The 16,147-nt window shown below is 40.5% G+C and overlaps 1 pseudogene; it reads right to left on the bottom strand.

Moving 5' to 3' along the window:
* Positions 1 to 6,263: 6,263 nt before the first annotated feature.
* LOC123250034 lies at positions 6,264 to 12,376 on the bottom strand (annotated as a pseudogene).
* Positions 12,377 to 16,147: the final 3,771 nt, after the last annotated feature.

The raw sequence follows: 16,147 nt of genomic DNA, 5'->3' as shown, positions 1-16,147 counted from the left end.
ATCCCATGGTTGTAATTGAATTAGTTAAAGACTATTCATGGATGCTCCAAGAAGGTATTTCCCTTACACACATCATCACTACTCTCCCAGAAATAAGGTCCCTTGTATCATCCTCATGAAGAGACATCTGAGGCACTTTGGACAAATGTCAAACTACTATTACATAAATATAAGATAATTTACAAAAGAAACCTTTAACAATTGGAAGGGGGTAGGGTGGAAATTAGGGAAGGCTTCACAAAGAAACTGATATCTGACTTGACCTGACTCTTGAAAAAAAGAAAAAGATGTAGAGTTCCAGGTTTACAGAGAATCTTTACCTGGCTGGCTGGCACTAACTTCTATTGTTATTTAAGCTAAGCACAAAGCCCAAGCCCAAGAGTCAACTTGTATCCCTGATGGAGGGATACAAGCTTAAGTGTCAGTGTTCTCTGGTGTTAAATCATAAGGCTTTTACCCTGTTGGGGTTCTCCTTTGTTCTATGAATTCAGTTGTAATTGTTCATCTGGCACAAAATTCCTCTTTTTTAGAGGTTTCTAGAGTTACGAAGTTCTGGAAGTAGTATCCATCTTGTTTGTCTTATGACTTGGAAGTCCCTCAAATAGGTTGTATATTTGTAAAGTCTAATAGAATAGTAGATAAGCATTCTAAGACTGGATTCCCTGGTGGTTGTAATCCCCAGAATCTGGAAGACAGTAGATAATCAAACAATGGGGTATGATGAGGAGGAGGAGGGGAATTCCTGCAGTAGTAAGGGCTGCGAATTGCTTTTGAAGATAGCAGATCAAGTCATTCTGCATCAGTCTGAGTCAGTAGAGAGAGAAGTCTGGTCTGGGGGCTGAGCTGTGCCAGGGAAAAATAACAACAATGCTATGGCCCTTGAATCTCTGAGGATAACTTGAAATATGTGCTCTGGGACTAGAAGCTAAGAATAGAACGCTGACTTCAGCAGCCAGCCTCTGCTTTATAGAACAAAGCACTCTGATACTCTCTTCAAGAACCAAAGAGACTGCAGCAAGGTTTTCCTCTTTCCAACTTCCCCTTATCCCAGGCCTGTCTAATAACAGGCACTCATAGGATTTTTTTGTTCTCGCTATTCCATTATAATTTTTCCCCTGATTTTTGTTGCATATATAAATTAAGTTAGTGCTTTTATCTTAAAACCTTTTCCTTCCTTGCTACTTCCTTTTTCTGGCACACACTGGGACATTGTTCCTTCCTGATGACACTGAAACACTGGCCATCATTTCCAATATTAGTTGCATTTGTTCATATCCTATTTACAGGTCTTGATTGGGGAGATGGAATATTCCTTGCTCCCCGTTGCCATTCTACCATCATAATTCAGCAATTTTTCCTACATGGAGGTTCACAATATTTAAATTTATTACCTAATCCATATGTGGCAATTATTATTTTCTATTGATTCCTATTCCTCAGGGTGTGATTCAGTCTTTCTTTCCACTTCAGCCCTTGACTTCAACATACATATTAATAATCCTTTGAGGGAGCAGCTGGGTAGCTCAGTGGATTGAGAGTCAGGCCTAGAGATAGGAGGTCCTAGGTTCAAATCTGGCCTCAGACATTTCCCAGCTGTGTGATCCTGGGCAAGTCACTTGACCCCCATTGCCCACCCTTACCACTCTTCCACCAAGGAGCCAATACACAGAAGTTAAGGGTTTAAAAAAATTTAAAAAAAATTAATAATCCTTTGAATATTCTAAGTTCTCAGTTCTTCAATATTCTCAGTCCTTTTGAACTATACCTCTTCTCCATCTCATAGAGATCTTGATCTTGCCATGACTCACAAATACTCAACTTCCTTGTACATGAACTCTGAAACTGCTTCATCTTATATAATCTTTTATCATTCCATCTTTCCATTTGCCTTATGACTTCTATTCCTGTTTTTTCTCCTCACTTTGATCTCTAATCCTTTTACCCCCTCAGTTAGTTCCCGGGTCATTACTCCTGAAATGAATATCTTCTCCCTTCACTATATCAGCATTTAGTGAATCAGTTCAACTATATACTCGAGTCACTTGTCCTTTTTTCTTTTTTGCTGATCATGCCTTGCTAAATCCCAATTTTGTATTACTCCCACAATCTGCTTCCTTTACTACCAAATGGAGTTGGAGAAAACGATGAAACTCTGTTAACTGAAATCACGCCAAATTTGTGTTACATCCTCAGTGGGAAACCTCACTACAGCAGGGCAATCCTTTTACACTTCCCCAATTGATTTACTCCCTCACTCACTACAGCAGCTATTTGAAATCTTTTCAACACTCCCTGTCCCCACTCTGAAAGCTAAGTATTTCAACTTGTATTTTAACTGAAAAAATGAGAATAGTCTGAAAGCTACATTTTTTTTTGTCCTCCTCATTCCCATCACTCTGATGTCTTCCTCAGCTATGTCTTTCTTCACCCTATCTCACATAAATTAGCTCTTCTCCTTTACCATTGAATCCTTGATATTACTGACTTGAGAAAATACAGAACTACCTTAATAGGAATCTCTCAAAAGTTTGGGAAAGATTCAGTAGTCAGAAGCTAAGGCAGTGATGGTGAACCTTTTAGAGGCTGTGTACTGTGCCCCACCCCACCCCCACTGAGTGCTGGGCATGCCTGCTCCTCCCTTACCCCCCACAGAGGAGGGAGGAAGTACTCCCATTGAGCTGCTGGGCAGAGGGGAGAGTGAAGTGAGGAATGTCCTCAGTGAGTGTAGAGACGGGGAGGGGAGTACCACAAGGGCTCCACTCCCCTCCAGCTCTGCCACCTGTGAACTACCCACCTTACCTACTGTGCACTCCCATTGGGTTGCTGGGCAGAGAGACAGGGGATATGAAAAAATGTCATCAGGCTTGGTGGAGAGGGGAAGGGGAAAAGCTCTACCTGAATCCCTCTGCTTTTCTAGTAATGAATTAGGGGGGAGGCGGGAGGTAGAGCATACCTTATATGCCCACAGAAAGTACTCTTCATGCCATCTGGCACCCATGCCAGAGTTTCACTATCACTGGACTAGGGTGATTGGAAAGGTACTTTGGGTTTGATTGTCTTCTTTAGAATAGAGGTAAAACCAATTCATAGTCCATTCAATCATTATCTTTTGAGGTTTTTTGGATGGGGGAGGAGTGGGGAGGAGACTCTGAGAAGAGTCAGTTAGAAGGTTCCTTGAAGACAAGGTTGTCAATTATGTCTTCTTTAACAGATTTTTGCTTCTAATAACTCCACTCTCCTAATCTTTATTTTCTTCACTATCTACAGTTTCCATTCAAGGTACCCACAAACTCCCTCATTTTCAAAAAAAGACCAAAATGAGCCTGCCATTCCAGCAAGCTATTGTCCTAACTAATCTCTCTTTCCCTTTAAAATAAACTCCATTTGCAACTTTGCCTCACATAAATCCAATTCACCCTCAAGTCAAAACAACATCCATGAAGTCATTGGTCTTCTTCCAAATGAAGGAGAAACAATACATTTACTGCCTCCACTTCCTCTTTTCACTGGCTTCCAAAAATTCTTCAGTTCTGGTTTCTGATTTTATCAATTTGAAATTGATCTTTCCAAAGTCACCAGTGATCTCTTGTTAAATGTTTTCTTTTCTCAGTCTTCACACTTCTTGACCTGTCTGTAGCTTTTAACACTGTCAATAATTGTCTTCTGAATATTCTTTCCTCTCAGATTTTTGTGTTATTGCTTTCTTCTTGCTCTCTTTCTATTTGAACACTTCTTTATAGTCTCCTTTGCTGGGTCTTCATTCAGGTCATTCTGGTATGGGGGAAAAGGGCTTCCCTGGTGCAACATTGAAATGGCAGGGTGGAATTCCTGCAAGCTAGGGTGTCAAACCTCAACTGAGAATTCCATCCCCCCCCCTAGAGAACTCTGGGTGAGGGGGCAGTTTAGGTAAGTTAGGGGCAGTTGGTTCTTGGGGTTGGAAGTGAGCAGATGACTCTCTGCTGATCCCAGATCTGGTTGCTCTGGAGAGAATTTTAGTTTGAGAACTATTTTAAGGCCATTTATAGTTTCTCTGCTGCTAACCTGTTAGCTAGATTAGATCTTCAGCAACAACACAACTGTTATTATTTTGTTATTTATAGGCTTTGAGGGCAAACTAGCTATAAAGAATATCTCTCCCTTCTGATGGGAGGGGCTGTTTCAACCTAACAGTTTAGGGCTTCCCAGACCTTATTCTATTCTTGACAATATCTCCCTCCCTTCCCTTCCTCACTTATCAGTAAACCTTCGTCTTTTGGGAGCTGTGCCTGGCTATTATTTTGGGAATACTCACAACCTCCTTCAAACTTAGTTTCTCCAGCCCTGTGGCCCAAAGCCTGACCCTTCCTCTGTCTCTGAAGCCTCAAGACATCAAGCTTTTACTATTTTCTCCTTACTCAAACCTGTGGGGAAACAGTTTAGATAAAGTAAATATCTTTTGGGATCAGCCTCACCTAGTTTTCCTGACTGAGACAGGAAGATAACAGACCAGCCTCCTTAACTGATCTCTAACTGCTTGGTGGGAGGAGTGAGAGTAAAAGGAGTACTCAGCCAGTTTGTGCCCCTCCCTTTTCACTCAAGCCTGTCAGTGGGGAGGGGAGTGAATCCAGCTTGCTACAGATCACTGGCATAACTACACCTTCCCACAAATATCACTGTTTCAACAAATATAATACTGGGCACCCCAAATCTCTAGAGCAGTGGTTCCCAAACTTTTTTGGCCTACCATCCCCTTTCCAGAAAAAATATTACTTAGTGCTCCTGGAAATTAATTTTTTTTTTCATTTTAATAACAATTAATAGGAAAGACAAATGCACCTGTGGCCATCACCGCCTCCCCTGGATCAATACAGCACCCACCAGGGGGCAATGGCATCCCCTTTGGGAATCACTGCTCTAGAGGAATCCCAGGTCAAAGAGAATGTGAGGAATTCTCCATTCTTGCACCCTTGCAGTGCTGGCTGAAGGAAGTCTGCCTTAAACCAATTAAAGGAACAAGAACTGTATGATAAAAGGAGTCTCTGAAAGATACATTCCTTTACAGCAATGATATGTACCTTCTGTTTGCATGTATCTTCCATTTGCTTCTCAACATTGATTCATTCCCCGATATGCAATTCACCCTCCTTTGTGATCAAGGACACCTATGCTTTTCACCTTATGCCTGTTTATCACTCACCACCACCACCCCCATTTCCATTTCTGGTCATGTAATCTCTGTCCCTGTAAAATATAATAATCCTGTACCCCTCCTCTTCTAGGAGGCAGACTTTACCAGCAAAATGCCTCCTGGGAGGCAGACTTTTACCTGCACCTGCCTCCCAGCCATTCAACTCAATAAATTTCTTTATTTTTAAAGATAGTCATCAGATCCTGGTCATTCTTGAGGGAGCACCCTTCCCAACCCAGATTAATATCGAGCTCTCCCACAACAATTCCCCCTAACTGTGAATATCCCTTAAGGGGGTATCCTAGGTCCTCTTCCCTTCTCTATCTATATTATCTCCCTTTGTGACCTCATCTGCTTTCATAGTTTTGACTATCATTTCTATATAGATGATTCCTAGAGATATGCATCCAACAATCTCTCTCCTAAGCTGCATTCTCACATTAACTTTTTTTATATTTATGCTAGTTTTTTCTATCTTTTTGAAGTACAGTAAAAAAAATGGTACACTTTGGGAATTCAGTAGTACTTGAGGGAAGCTATACATCCCCCTCCTCCCCAAAAAGCTAGATTTTCTCCCTTTTTAAAATACCACATTACATATTTTATTTTCCCAGACTATTTACATAATCAATAAATTTCTAATATCCATAAAAATGTAGCTTTCTTATTAAAATGCAAGAATTAAAAAGATTAGTATCTAAGCAAGAAAAGACAAAAAACAAACTGGAATGAAAGACTAGATATCACATCTAAAATCAGGGCTTTTTGTTGGGGCCTTCATATTGTTCTCTCTCTCTATCATATCCCACTGGGATTCTAGGTCCTATCCTCTAAGGTTCTGTCCACCCATCGGTCTACCTCTTATGTGCCCAAAGCACTCAGTACATATGAAACTTCCCATCATAGAACCACAAAGGGTTCCTGATGGAACTCCAGCGCTGGCCTCATAACCTATGCCACTTCTGGCTTCTCTCTCTCTCTCTCTCTCTCTCTCTCTCTCTCTCTCTCTCTCACACACACACACACATCTCTTTCACACATCTCTTCAAACTATAACTTTCTTTCTCTGGCATCATATTTGCTCTTCCATCTCACATTAATGAATCATCACTTCTCTTCTACGCTGTTCTTCCTCTTTCTTTAACTGTATTTCTTTGCATTTCTGCATTTCTTGATTGTGATCCTCCTCCATTCTTCTGAGCTCTTCTTGACTCTGAATTAGACCCTGGCATAAGAGATTTACCTGATGTACATGATATGTATCTTCCATTTCACTTTGCAGTTTGTGTTTGGCATCTTTCATATTTTTTCTCAACCTGCTCTCTTTACTGCTTTTCCATTTCATCCAAAGACTTACATCTCTGTGAATATCCAAATTCAAGGGTGCCATGTTGAGCAAAACATTCAGGGTTCTCTTTCTTCTTTTGATATATTAGACTCTTCTGTAGAAGCTTCTCAGGAAAACCATCTTAATCATCCAGTTGCTTCAGTGGTTAAACATAAACAATGAGGAGTTGTCAACAAAAACACTCCAGTGTACCTTTCAAATGCTTTTCTTGCAGCTAGCTTAAATGTAAATTCAACAATGCCTTTTTCTTCTTGATCATCATAATTACAACCACCCTTTCAATATTTCTAAATTGGCTGAATGCTTCTTACAGTAATTCAGTGGAAACATAGGATGAAAGATTTTGTATAGAGAGGGCAGTGGCATTTGTGGCAAAACAAAGTCAAAGTTGTTGCCCTCTCATGGGCAACCTCAAGTTCTGCATTTGAAATTTCTGATAGGGATCTAGATTCTAATTTGATCAATCCAAATCCTTTGCCCTTGTTGATAAAGACTTCACCAGGCTCATCTCCATATTTAGCCAATAATCTTTTAAAGTACTCATCTGTTAGTTATGAAATACTATTGTGCTATAAAAAATGACAAGCAGGATAATTTCAGGAAAATCTGGAAAGGCTTACATGAACTGATGCAAAGTAAAGTGAGCAAAACAAGAGGGTTATTGTACACAGTGACAACAGTATTTCTTGAACAACTGTAAATGACCTAGTTGTTCTCAGCAATGCAGTGATCCAAGACAATTTCAGAGACTCATGATGAAAAGCGTCATCTGCCCTCTAAGAAGTGATAGAGTCTGAATGCAGACTAAAACATTCTATATTTCATTTTGTTGTAGGAGAGCTTGATATCAACCTGGGTCATGAGAGTAAGCTCTCAAAGAATGACCACATTCCAATGAATATCTTTAAAAATGGAGAAATTTATTGAGTTGAATGGCCAGGAGGCAGGTGAAGGTAAGAACTGCCTCCCGAAGAGAAGAGGTCCAGGATTTTTATGTCAGAAACTATATGACCAGAAAGGGGAGTGGGGGAATGTGATATATAGGAGCACAGGTGTCCTTAATCACAAAGGAGGGTGAATTGCACATCTTCAGAGCATGAATTGATGTCTGAGATGCAAACAGAAGGTCAATGCAAGGGGAAGGTACATATCTGTGCCTATCAGAAAGGTAGGGGAAATGCTAAGGAAATGTGTCTCTCAGAGGCTTCTTTTATCATACAGTTTTTGTTCCTTTAGTTGCTTTAAGGTCAGCTTTGTTTGGCCAACACTATAGGGGTGCAAAAATGGGGAATTCCTCACATACTTTTTGACCTGGGATTCCTCTAGAGACTTGGGATGTCCAGGGAGCTCTGTATCCCCATACCAATTTTCTTTCTTTTATTTTTTTTTTAATTTGAGATCTCTTCCACAAAATGACTACTATGGAAAAAGTTTTACATGCTTACACATGTAAAATCTATATCAGATATTACCACCTTAGGGAGGGGAAGGAAAGGGAAGGAGTAAGGGAAGGAGGATCAGAAGAAGAGAGAGAATTTGGAACTGTGAGAAGGGAATTTGTTTTAATTTAATCAATCAGGGATCAGGAGGTCCTTTGAGATGTGCCAGGATACACATACCCACAGTGAAAGGAAGTTGAAACCAGAGAGACTGGAAATTGATCCCATAAGCACTGCCTCCTTGGGTGGTGCCAGGCAAATTAAGGAACTATGATTGGTTCTTGAGATGTGACATGGAAGAGCTAATGGGTGGAAAAACAGCTTATAAAGGCATGACCAGAGGTCTGAACACACATTTTTGTGTTGGTGACACTCTTACTGGAGACACTACTGAGCTGGTGACTCTTGCTGAAGGGAGATGCTTACTCTGGTGACTCTTGCTGAAGAGACTTTCAGGATTTCTGGTTGGAGATTGGACCTGAAGGAGCCTTTGTTGGAGGTGAAGTTCATTCCATCAGAATGCAATTAGGGTATTTAGCTAAACTGCTTCCTACCTCTTTCCTACATTTCCCTCTCTTTAATATCACTACTTTGATATAATAAAGCTACTAGCAGCCTCATAATATAATTTTAATTATTACAATTTGGCGACCTATTACAGAACTATTACGGAACTCAAAACTCTAAAAGAATATTTTTAAAATTGTTTTTATATGTAATGGGGGGAATAAAATATCATTAAAAATAAAGTCCTTATCTTTAATATTAGTTGTCAGATTTCCAACAAATAACCTACAATGGCTGTGTATAAGTTTTCTCCCCAGGCCTCCTCAAAAAAAGATAAACTTGGGGGCAGCTGGGTGGTTCAGTGGATTGAGAGCCAGGCCTAAGAGACAGGAGGCCCTTGCTTCAAATCTGGCCTCAGACACTTCACAGCTATATGACCCTGGGTAAGTCACTTAACCTCATTGCCTAACCCTTACCACTCTTCTGCCTTGGAACCAATACACAGTATTGATTCTAAGACCGATGGTAAGGGTTTTTAAAGAAAAAAAAAAAAAAAGACAAATTTGCTTTAAAGCCCTCAAGTCCCAGATCTTCTCTTCACTATGGCCTAAAGGTTGGTCTGATGGGGGAGACAATGGTAACAGCTGCTTTTGCTGATACTTGGCTGGTGCTATCCACTGTGAGGGGACCCCTATCCTGATGGCTTCAGGTATTCTCCAAGAATGAGGCCAAGATGGCCAGGCTTAGGCCTTCCAGGCATCTTTGGGCCCATGAAGGACCAGTTGAGGAGAATACAAATGAAGGATAGAAAAGGTCTGCTAAAGCACCCCCAGGCCTGCAAGGCTGTGGAGCCCAGGCCTAGAAGTTCCTTGAGTCCAAGGGCAGCATAGATGGGGTGAGATTGAGGCTGGGGCAGCAGTGCCCACCATGGCCCAGGAGCTGCTGCCTGGAGGGAAGCCTGGCATCAGGAAATCTAGTATGTTGCCCTTGTTGCTTCACCAGTGTCCATGCCAGAGGCAGTGGGATTGAAGGGTTAGTCTCTGCCTGGATGGCCTGGCTCTTGCTGCCCTCGATTCAGACATTCTGGCACAGGTTCATGCTCAGAGCTGGTGAAGGAAGTCAGGCTGCCACCTCCCCAATACCACAACCCCTGTGACTCCAAAACCAATCTCAGTACAAAAAGGCAAAAGCAGAGAAGTCCAGTGGGAAACATGGAGGCCACCTTGCTGATCAAAAAAATGGTAGAGAACACAAGCCCTCACATTAACTTTCAGAAATCTTCAAAATCCTGGAAGCACCTCAAATTCATATTACTCAAAACAGAACTCTTTATTTTTCCCCAAAAACTCTCCTGTCTTTCAAACTTCCTCATTCCTGTCAAGGGAACATCCAACCTCTTAACAGACTTACGACTTTAGTCTTATCTGCCATTCACTTCCTATATCTATTATCAAATCTTACCATTTTGACCATCATAATATCTCACATATATGTTTCTTTCTCTCCATTTACATAGCTGCCACAATGATGTAAACTCTAATCATCTTATACCTGGACTATTACAATGACCTTCTGCTTTAAGTGTCACCCCCCCAATCCATCCTCCATTCAAATGCCAGTTATTTTCCTAAAATGCAGGTCTGGCTATGACAGACCCTTGACAACTCCAGTAACTCCCTATTAACTCCTAGATCAAATATAAAATCCTTTGGCATTTAGAGCCCTTCACAACCCCAACCCTATCTACCTTTCCAATCTTCTTACAAGGTTAATCCCTTTGACCTACTCTATAAACCAATAACAGTAGGTTTCTTTCTGTTCTTCCCACATGGCACTCTACCTTCTAACTTTCCTATTCCTACAATGTTCTCTCCCCACCCAATTTGTCCCCTACTTTTCCTAGTTTCCTTTAAGATAACTCAATTTCCAGGGTATACAGAATGTTAAAAGAAGACTAGTACCTCTGGTGAGAGAGTTTTTCAGAGCTGTTTTCCTTCTGACATCATTGTTTCCTGAAACTTTAAAACATCCCTGGATTACTCTGATAGGATTAGTAGGTTTGTCCTAGATTGAACAATATACCAGTAAGTATCCTTTGATCACCCTAGATAGGATTAGCAGATATAATCAAAGTTTAAGTACCCTTTTTGTCTTCTTAGTTTCCCTTATAGTATTTAGGTCTCTCCTAGGTCCTCTTTCCCTAGCCTCCACATAAGTCAATCAGTTGTTCTTCCTTTCCTATGTCCCCTAAAGTATATATAAGACTCTAAATTCTTTACTTAGATGGGAATTCCCATTCTTGGTATTTTTCCTGGTGACAATATTCCCAGAGTCTCAGAGATAGGTGTCTCTGTGTGGTGTGTGTGTGTGGGCTCTGTGTGGTGGCAGGCCATAAGAGCATTGTCTTCCTTGTCCTATTAAAGAATTACTCTTTTACAATTGCTTTGCTGGTTCTGTTTTTTCAGTTTGACATTCATTTGGTGTCTGCCTGTTCCCCCAGCTTTCACCTTCAGCTCTAAGAAGCTGTAGTATGTGCAGCAGCCGCACCCCAGAAAGGAGTGGCAGAAAGGCTAAACCAAGTTGAGGATAAACAACAGTGCTGAAAACTAGCAATGAGTCAGTGGGAGGTCTTCTCCCAGCAGAAGGAACAGAGCAGAACAATTTATTCTTTTTCTTTTACAAGTTGAACTTATATATCTTTTTTAAAAATATTTTTCCATGTTTACATATTTCATTTTCTTTCCCTCCCCTCTTTTCTCCCCTCTCCCAGATCCAATAAACACTTCCACTGGGTTGTACAAACGTTATCACTTATACCTATTTCCATATTATTCATTTTTGCAATAGAACAATCTTTTAAAACCAAAACCCCCAATCATATATCCTTATAAATAAATGATACGTCACTTGTTTTTCTTCTGTGTTTCTACTCCCACAGTTCTTTCTCTTGATGTGGATAGCATTCTTTCTCAAAAGTCCCTTGGGGGGGCAGTTGGGTAGCTCAGTGGATTGAGAGCCAGGCCGAGAGACGGGAGGTCCTAGGTTCAAATCTGGCCTTGTTGGATTTAAAAATCAGTCTGGCAGTCTACTGAACTATTTCTGGCCTGGACAAGCTACCTACCCCCAGCCCCCAATGTTTCCCAGTACAGTCTTCCTTATCTCCCCCTATCATAAACCTAAAACTGAAACTATCTTATCTGATGGATATTAATCTTCTTGAGGAATGTTTGTCTATGTTTGCCTGCTTAACAATATTTGCCTACTTAATGTATATTTGCCAAATGCTTCCAGACCCCTGACCCTGAAACCCCCCTCCCCAGATGCTTCCTGACCAACTGTCCCTGACACTACCTTGATAATTATGTATGTACCAACTCCCTTCCCCAAACATTTCTATATAAACTCTTGGCTGAGAATTCCAAGGGGTCGTTCAGGCATGCCTCTCTGCCTAGCGACCCTAGCTATTATTGCTAGTAAAGAATGAGCCTCTTCTTGCATATTGCATTGTTAGTGTGATTCTTCCTCCAGCCATGATGGAACCTGGGTTAGGTATTAAAATTTGGGTACAACATATGGGGGCTCGTCTCTCATGGCCAGGAAAGGATCCACTGCCAGAAGAGCCAAGAGGGTGAGGAGATCTGGGGTTGAGTGGCCTGTGCATGTGGTTGTGTGATTGTGTGCTTGCATTGTATGAGGAGGGAGCCTGCCACAGGCCCCCTTCTGCATGTGTGTGGATGTGTGATTGAACTGATGGGGAAGGTGATGCCCTGGTAAGCATACAGCTAAGTGGTTCGGCTTGCCCCACCACTCCGGGATTGATACGGAGGAACCTAAGCCAAGCTTACCAGCCACGGGCACCCCTTATACCTGTTTCTGAGAGAGGACTGGGGCAGTATGCAGTTCCTTTTGATCCATGCGGACAAAGGTCGGAATCCCTGGGAGCAAGTGCTGTGTGTGACTGGCAGGCCATGTAGACCAATTGATCTCTCTATTCCCTTGGAATTACTATGGGAACTGGTGAGATTCGAGGCCTCACAGGACCCCAAAGCAAAAGGTTCGAGTCCTGTCTTTGGAGTCCGTCTGGTTGGTTCGAGTTCAGCCGGATTTTCTTGGGGATTGAGGCCCCAAGTCAGGGGTTCAAGTCCCCTGAGGAAGGCCAGTGGACGCACTGGAGGTGGGGAGGAGAGAGAAGACTGAGGCAGGATCCCCATATTAATTGTTTGGGATCTGTCTGGGCTCCCCCAGGCAAGTGAGTGTGAGTGTGTGCACCTTTGTCTTGTGTTGTCTTGGCCAGTCAGGAATCTGTCAGGTTTAAACTGTCCTTAGTTCGTCTTTTGTGTGTCCTGGCTGGGTCTGTGTCTTTGGTGTTATTTCAGTCCTTATCATGAGCCAGGGAGAGTCAAACTGGTGCTTGCTGGTTTCCCCAGCTTCAAGGCGAGTTCAGAGGGGAAAACTGCAAACATTCGGCAATTCCCCTTCCCACATCTACATTTCTAACCTCCCAGACTGGAGAAACTGTGCCGCTGGGGCTGCAGACTTAAAGTTCAGACTGGAGGAACTGTGCTACTCAGGCAGCAGACAATATTTGAATAGGGAGAGGATTCTAAATAAACCTCTCAGACCTGGGGGCAGATTTAACATCTGAACAGGAGGGGATTTGAAAGTTCTAAGTTCTTTCCTTAAGAAACATAGCCAGCCTAATGAACAGCTCACTTCCAATGCCCACTGTAAGCAGATAGCAGTTTGTTTAGGTGCTACAAGAAGCATTTGTTAGAAATCACAGCCAAAAAGAGAGACAGGTTTGGTCAATCAGAGTGTAAAGCACAGGGAGAGTTAGGGAACAAGGAAGTCAGCTCAGCCAATCAGATGGCTGATGGCTGTACCTGAGTACCCTCAGATGAAGGGGCAGTGTGCTGCAACTGTTTTAATGAGCTTTCTCACAGCAAGTATTTTCTTTTTAACCATGGATCCTAAAGAACTGATTTTTTCCTTTTAAAGCATGCTTGTCGTAAGGTTGTATATTTCTGTTTATTGTTGTCTTTGTCACAGTCTTGTCTCTACGTATTCTTAAATTGGATATTACCAAAAAAAAAAAAAAAAGAGGGGGAGTTGAAAAATTGAACTTCCCACAGTCAGAGATCCTCAGCAGAGGACAAGAGCAAATATCTGTTCAATGATTTTTCTTCTTTCTCCCTTTGGATGGGCCCCCAAAGGAGTGAAAAAGAGAAAAATTCAGAGCAGAAAAGGGAGATTTTACTCCACAATTGGAAGCATTTTCACTTAAGATCTGATTTTAAGGGTTGAGGATTGCTAATGATGTTGATATGGTACACTGTAATTTTATTTATTGTGGTAACTGTCAGTCAAATGTGAAATATTAACCAGATTTTATTGAGCACAAAAACTCATGGTTAGAAGTTTGTTAAGCCTTGGTTTCAGTGAATTGAGAATTGTCTAAATGTGGTTAATAGCCAGTCTGACACAGAGAGGAAATGTTTATTCTATAAGGTCAAAAATTGTATTGGCTACTTTGTAGATGTAAAAGTCATTCAGAAAAAGTTGTAATGTTATTATTGAGAACTTATTCTAGAATTTAAGCTTGGGATTTTAAAATGAGATGTTCTTTTAATGTATTGCTGTCAGAACTAGCAACATGTAATCATATGATACACAAGAAGTTTTTAAAGTGGTTAATCTGTGCATGGGTTTTAATAATACAGGTACTGAAAATTTGGTAAAAATGTGTGCAATGTATAAGAAGGAATTTGTGATCTAGAGAGTAACATGCATTTAGACTCAAATTGCTAGAAAGCAATGATGAATGAATACAAAATATGTATGCATTTGGACTATAAAGAGAATTAAGTTTTCAATGGGTTAAGAATATATGATATGCAAACTGTATGAAATTAACAAGAGAAAATTTGACCAGCCCAGGAAGCTAGTAGGATTACATGCAATTAAATATAGTACCTTTCCTCTTTTTTGTAATAATGGTAAAGGAAGAGAAGCCAGAGGAAATAAGAGTAATTAATAAAGAAATAATAGGTGTGAATTCTAGAACAAATGGTAAATCAGGATAATATTGATGGAATTTAATCAGTTATGTAAGCAATGCTTTGAGGTAAAAGGAAACTGAACTAGAGGTTCTATTCTGTTTAAACAGAGGGAGGTCTGAAAGGAATAAAAGTAAATGGCTTTGAAATTCAGTTGTTTACATACTGAAAGATTGCTAAAGGACTTAAAGTTATTTGGAAGTTGTGGAGTTCAAACTAAAGTTTGTTGAAAATAATTTATTATGAAGATTTTGGTACATGCTAAATTTTAAATTGTAGGTGATCTCACTTGGTAAAGAGAGATAAGAGACAAGGTTGTTAAGTCATAAAAACCTAAATCAAGCCAGGCAGCCTTAGGGTAAATTGCTCATAAACCCTTCCTTGCAAACAGGAAGGAAAAGAAAGAAATACTTTTAATTGTTCCACTTTGATACTTAGGAACTGATATAGCAACACAGTACATAAGTAAGATCTGAAAGAGTTTAAAGATGAGTATATTTTAATTGTATACTTCAGAGTTTTAAAGAGATGTTCAAGCAAGTAAAAGCTGATAGAAAAGTCATGGATATCTTGTAAAACAGGTTCCTTTTTTAGCAGTACAGTTGTTATAACGGTGCAAATGGTGAACCCCTGGGTTCGGGAAGGAGGCCCTGAGGATGAGAGGACTCCAAGTTTAGCTTAGAAGTATCCTTTTCAAAGAGCGTGGACATGACTCCTTGCACTCAGGCATTTAGTGAGTGTCGGGGGGCGGGGGGGTCTCTCTGAGATCCTCTGGGCTTAGGCTATCAAGGTGTGGCCAGAGGTGTATCTGTTTAAATTGATCAAAAATATTTTTTAGGTTTAAAGTTATCATAAATGGTTTTTCATCTCAGTGTATTAAAATTAACTAACTCCATTATTACATTTCACTTCCTGGTCTTGAAAACAGATAAGCAGCCTGCTGGTCAAAAGGCTTTCTTTAAGGTTTATAGTGCTTAAAAGGTTTCAAATCTTGTAATTGAAAATAGACCCTGTAATACTACATGCTTTATGATATTCCTTTAAGTATGACTTTTATGTAAATTGTTGCTAAAACATGTGCTTTAAGTGTTGTTTGGATGTAAGCAAAAGCTCATTGTAATGACTGTACCATGGGTTTTGTTCAATACTCAGTGGTTACCTCAGTTTACCAATTTGTACTATAAACTGAATCTTATAATGAGCACTATGCTAAAGTTACAGTGTCTCAATTCTTCGGAGTTATTGATTAGCATTTGAAGGGATACCAAATGGTATGTTTATTTTTGTGAGGGTAATAGAGAAAGTGAAGAGGTAAGGTGTGTTGTGTTTGAATACAGAAGAAAGAGAGACTTGGATGTCCTGAATATGCAGATTCGTGATGGGTAAATGGAAGTTGTGTTCTGCTTTTTAAGCAGAGGGTTTGAGGGGAAAAGAGAGAGGAAGGAGAGAGAAGGAGAGATGAAAGAGAACAGATAGGGAGATGAAACGGAATAGATAGATGTTCTACTCTTTTAATTGGATCCCTGACCTAGGGATAATTTCTAAAGTTAGTGTATATGGTGTTGGGAAAATCATAAATAGTTCTGGAATTTCTCTTTAAAGTTACACTGAAGAGATTCTTGTATGGCTT

The sequence above is a fragment of the Gracilinanus agilis genome, chromosome 5, assembly GCF_016433145.1.
Source record: "Gracilinanus agilis isolate LMUSP501 chromosome 5, AgileGrace, whole genome shotgun sequence".
NCBI lineage: Eukaryota > Metazoa > Chordata > Mammalia > Didelphimorphia > Didelphidae > Gracilinanus > Gracilinanus agilis.
The sequence above is the reverse complement of the archived record's forward strand: the minus strand, read 5'-3'. Positions and strand labels throughout refer to the sequence as shown.